The sequence below is a fragment of the Triticum dicoccoides genome, chromosome 4A (assembly GCF_002162155.2).
Source record: "Triticum dicoccoides isolate Atlit2015 ecotype Zavitan chromosome 4A, WEW_v2.0, whole genome shotgun sequence".
Lineage (NCBI taxonomy): Eukaryota > Viridiplantae > Streptophyta > Magnoliopsida > Poales > Poaceae > Triticum > Triticum dicoccoides.
Genome location: NC_041386.1, coordinates 715,706,360 through 715,712,425, shown reverse-complemented (window position 1 = coordinate 715,712,425; position 6,066 = coordinate 715,706,360). Strand labels below are relative to the sequence as shown.

The 6,066-nt window shown below is 41.0% G+C and overlaps 1 pseudogene; it reads right to left on the bottom strand.

Moving 5' to 3' along the window:
• The window catches only part of LOC119284208, a 4,274-nt pseudogene extending 2,459 nt beyond the window's left edge, over positions 1–1,815 (bottom strand).
• Positions 1,816–6,066: the final 4,251 nt, after the last annotated feature.

Genomic DNA, 6,066 nt, shown 5'->3' with positions numbered 1-6,066 from the left:
AAATGGCGGAGATTGAAAAGATCTCCAATAGCATCTGGGATCTTCTCAATGGGTAGACCACTTAATTCTAACACTGTCATATATCTTGACTTCTTACATAGCAGAGGTAGTATAGTGAACGTTGGCACGCTATTGTCCACTGTAATGACAGTTCTAAATCGGTGCATACCAGATAATGTCTGATAAATATCCTTCGTTACTTTATGCAGTACCAGTCGACGTACATCCATCTCAAGTGATTTCCCACATTTATCCTCATATGTATCACCAAAGCAGTCCTTCTGGCTAGATGAACTGCCAATTCACGTAAGATATCATGCATTCTGAATTCTTTTATCCTGCCAAATGAGTTTCTCTCAACAAGTTGTATCATGTTTCTATCAATCAATTCCTTCAGATAGCCTTCGGCCACTTCTTCTAGAGTGCTTTCACCCCTCTCCTCGATGAAACCCTCTGCTATCCATAACCGTACGAGCCTTTTCCGTTTGAAAAGATAGTCTTCTGCAAATAAGCTGCAATACAGGAAACAACTTTTCAAGTGTGTTGGAGGTAGATGAAGCTCAAATGCAAAACATTCCTTATGTGACCTAGCCTTGAATTATTAATTAACTCCCATCTCAGTTGGTCATTTATCCTTCTCCATTCATCTATAGTTTTCTCACGCACACGCAAGAGGCTACCAACTGACACAATAACCAGAGGCAAGCCTTTGCACTTGTTAACTATTTCCTTGGACAATGGCTTCAACTCTGCTGGACATTCATGAATTGTATCTCTTGCGGGATAGGCTTTCTTACAAAACAGATCCCAAGCCAGTTCTTCTGGTAAAGCTTCTAGTGTTAAGATATGTCCTCGGGAGGCAAGTGCAGCAACATCAATCTACTACCCTTGTCATTATGAATAAGCACCCTAGACAAGTCATCAAATGCTTCTGGAGTCCAAATATCATCCAATATGATCAGATACCTCTGTTGCTCCAAAAATCTCTTCAGTGTCACTTCAAGGCATGCGATGTCCATGGCCGCAGTGTTAGATACGACATTGACTTTATCTCTAAAAAGTTCCTTGATTATATTCCTCAAGACATCTTCTCTGGAATAAGTTTGTGAGATGGAGACCCATGCATGACACTGGAATTTATCTCTCTCCTTCCTGTAGACATTTGCAGCTAGAGATGTTTTACCAAGCCCTCCCATTCCAAGCAAGGCTATGACAGAGCATTCCAAATCATCACATGCCACCCACTGCTCTAGTTTTTCTCTGTTTTTATCCACCCCCACTAGATCTTATTCGTCAAGGGAACGTGAAATATTTGCTAGATCTTGTGATCTCTTGACCATGTATTTTGAGCTGCTAGTATCCCGGTTGTTTATCATGGGAACCCATCTTTTTTTTTGTCTCTGACAGGTGTGCAAGGTCTTTCTCTATTTCCTTCACCTTGAAAGCTATTTGGTTCAAAGAAAGCAGAGATCTTGGTTTTCTGAACCCTTTCTTCAGGTAAAAGCAACGCCTTGTATCCTGTTACCGGCCAACTAGATACAAGTACTCATCCACCATGTCCTCCATCACATGTGCTACCTTCCTTACCTCCTCCAATCAGCCCTCATATACTTGATCATCACAGTTTCGAATGTCCATTTGATAAAGAACATCATGCATTACACGAAGCTCTCTCGCAACACGACCCATGTTGCCCTGTAACTCCTTTAGTTGCATGCGGTACTTCGCAAACTGAGTGCTGGCCTGGTCTGCCGCTCCATTTGCCAAGGCATTTCCGATCTTTTTAATGGCTAGAAGAATCATGATCTCTGCCATTACTTACAGAAATTGCTAGTGTATCACTGTTGGGTGGTTGCCTAGTTGTGTATTTTCCTCGATATCATCAGAATGACACTACAAATGAAGTGATGTACTATTAATTAAACTGTCAATGCATTCTCCTAGTAGCACGCACTTGCCGAAAACACTTTAAAACTCTCCACTCGCAGCAGAAAAGCAAAATAAGCAAAACCTTTCAAACTACTCCTACTAAACTCTTTCATACTATTAATCTTTCTAACTCTAGCGCACATAGTAAACAAAATAGTCCTTATTGGAGGCAGGTCCATGAGAATTTTAAAATGCTTGGGACTGTGCTATAGTGAAGCAAGAACGAGTGGCATTTGATCAATAACTGACCAAGCATGATCCACTTTCTTATTGGGACATCTATTGTATCGGATGTTGCAATTTTAATCAAGTAAAAGAAAGAGGGCTCCAATCTGAATACCTGCCAACTTGCAAATGTAATAGTTCCTGGAAACTTAGCTCCATTTTTATCCTCAATATGATTTTTCAGAAAAAAAATCCTCAACATCTATTGTATCTCCAGAGGCATGGAGAAACAACTAGCTAAAGTTGTTGAATAAGCTGCAAGAAAGACGCATTACAATCATGAAAGTGAATAAGAAAACAGGGTTATTATGCCATAGTAGTCCTTGGGAGAAATCAAAATATCAAAACCATGATTTAAACGACCAAAATTAAAGGAGACGTCATGTTCACTTCAATAGATCCACACAACAAGGATACTGAATCTAGGAGGCTAGAAATTCCAAATTCCCATCATGTACTAAGTATGTCACCAGTAAAAAGCATTATCTATAACTACGCTATTCCAGATTATTTGTGAATCAAAGAGAGACAATGAATGGCTACTAAAACCTGAGCATAATTGATAGCTCACCACACTGTGGTTCCGAAAATCATGTTCCCGAAGGTTTCATTCCGTTTGGACTCCGTTTGATATTCTTTTTGTGCGAAACACTAAAACGGACAAAAAACAGCAATTCTGGGCTGGGCCTCCCGTTAATAGGTTAGTCCCAAAAGATATATAAAAGTGTATAATAAAGCCCAATAATGTCCAAAATAGAATATAATATAACATGGAACAATCAAAAATTATAGATATGTTGGAGACGTATCAGGGTGCTCACCCTCAACATCCCCAGGGTCATCACAGCTGATCTTATAGCACATTGCACCGCATATCGGGCATGCATTCAAATCCTCGTACTCACCGCGGTAGAGGATGCAGTCATTAGGGCATGCATGTATCTTCTGCACCTCCAATCCTAGAGGGCAGACAACCTTCTTTGATTCGTACGTACTCTAATTCGTTGTCCTTTGGAAGCATCTTCTTTAATTTTATCAGCAACTTCTTAAATCCCTTGTCAGATACTCCATTCTATGCCTTCCATTACAGCAATTCCAGTGTGGTGCACAGCTTTTTCTTCTCATCTTCGCAATTTGGGTACAAGAATTTCATGTGATCCTCTAACATGCGTTGTAACTTCAACCTCTCCTTTTCAGTTGCGCAGTTTCTCTTTGCATCGGCAATGGCCCGACCAAGATCATCAGCAAGATCATCTGATGCCTCTTCTTCAGCTTCTTCCCACATTACCGGCTCAACTTCTTCCCCCATAGTTGTACCATCGTATTCAGGGAACCCATGGCCAGGATAGCTGTCGTCGTCCTCTTCTTATTTATTCTCTTCCATTAGGACCCCTCTTCTCCGTGCTTGGTCCAAACATTATAGTGGGGCATAAACCGGACTCAAACAGGTGGACGTGAATGGTTCTTGACTTAGAGTAATTCTGATCATTCTTACAGATAGCACATGGACAACACATAAAATCATCCGCCCGCTTGTTTGCCTCAGCCGCAATCAGAAAAGTATGCACGCCTTTAACGAACTGGGGAGAGCATCGGTCATCGTACATCCATTGTCGGCTCATCTTCATTATAGAACACCGAAAATACCAAATTAATACAAGTTCATACACACTTGTTCTCATAAAACAACTCACACACTCTCTAGCTAAAGCATTTAAATGCAACAACAAATGCGATCAAGATCGCCACTAAGGTAACAATTGATCCAACATCATAATGATACCAATCCTCACTATCAATGGCATATTTTTTTAATCTTTCTAATCTTCAAGCGTATTTTCTCCATCTTGATTTTGTGATCATCGACGACATCGGCAACATACAACTCCAGTTTCATCTTCTCTTCTTCAATTCTTTTCAATTTTTCTTTCATATTCTCGTTTTCTTTTTTAACTAAATTTAACTTCTCGACAAATGGGTCGGTTGGAATTTCTAGTTCACATAGCTCCTAGATAAAAAATATCTATGTCAATTTGATGGGCATAATTGGCATAAACGCGAAATGCAACAAATAGTTATAAAAGAGAATATATATACCACATCAGAATCATAAACCGGACGAGGGCCGACGGGGACATCTATCAAGACCATGGCACTATGTATGACAAACAAACATACAAGTAAGAAAATTATACAAGTAACTATCTAAATCATACAAACATGATTTATTTATATAAAAAGACAAAAACAAGAGGCTCACCAAGCTAGGTGGTGCCGGCGACAGGACGGGGTGCGGGCGATCGACGGTGATTAGGATGGGGAAGGGAAGGCACTAAGTAAACCACACCTACATATGCAAACTAAGAAGTTAATTTGAGCTCAGATTGCATATAAATCAAATAAACTACCACATATAATTACTTCCAAACTAAAACCCACAAATCACTATACTTATAGAGCATTGCAAGAGCTAATCTAGCAATGAGAGATAAAAGGACAAAGTTGCTAACGTTTGTGATCACTTGGATGGACGGGGGGCCTCAAATCTTGACAATTTTAGGCAAAATGAAGGATGAGCTCGAGCTTTGGGGAAGAACAGAGACGAGAAGGAAAGGGGAAGAACAGGGAGCTCGATCGCGTGCTGGACGAAGGGTTTATATAGGAAAACCTTTAGTCCCGGTTCATGACACAAACCGGGACTAAATGTGAGCTACTAGTACCGGTCCGTGCCATGAACCGGGACTAAAGGGCCTGGTGGGGCCCCAGCCTGACACCAGCCTGCCACTACCTCTTTAGTCCCGGTTCGTGCCACAAACCGAGACTAAAGGTTCAACACGAACCGGGATTAATGATGCCCGCCCGCCTAGCCGTTGAAACCGGTACTAATGGTCACATTAGTGCTGGTCTGTAATTTAAACGGAACTAATGAGGTGAACATAGGGTTGTTTTTCTACTAGTGAAAGTAGAAGGGCCAGGTCATGATGCGAGCACAGCGGGCCGGTAGCAGCGTATGCGTGGCCATGATCCTAACGACGTGGGGTGGCACGTCCGCCACGGGAATGGCGTCTTGATCGGGCATGGCTGTTACACAAGGAATAAAAACAAAAAAAACAGAAAAGCCGCAAATCAGTTGCGCGGCACAAAATTGCAATGCATTAATTGCAATGCATGCATGCATAAAGTACATGCATTGGTCAATTTTCTCTTAATACTTGCATGCAATGATTTAATGCACCTTGGAATCTGAACATGTGTTGGGGAACAACCAAATTGAGCCTTATAAAATGAAAAAACTAAAATTTTGAGATAAACCCTATAAAACCAGAAAGGAGGGAGTAGAAAAAGAAGTACTCCATCCGGGAATAGTGTCGCACTTCGAAACTAGAACCGTCAATAAATTTTGAGCTTGTGTCTCGTCACATTCCAAATTACTCCATGCTATATCGAATTGCAAACCCGTTCACACCAATCACAACCTAAACGGTTTCCCACTAAGGAGCGTATTAGTGCCACGCTATATTGAATTCCAAACCTGTTCACACCGATCACAACCTAAACGGTTTCCCACTTAGGAGCGTATTAGTACTTGGTTATAAATACTAGTATGCTAAGATGACTGCCGATACGTCTCCAATGTACCTATAATTTTTGATTGTTCCATGCTATTATATTACCTCTTTTCGATGTTTATGGGCTTTATTTTACACATTTATATCATTTTTGGGACTAACCTACTAACCGGAGGCCCATCCCATATTGCTGTTTTTTTGCTTATTTCAGTATTTCAAAGAAAATGAATATCAAACGGAATGAAACCTTCGAGAGCGTGATTTTTGGAACGAACGTGATCCAGAGGACTTGGAGTGCAAGTCAAGAAGCAGCCGAGGCTCCCACGAGATACGAGGGCACCCA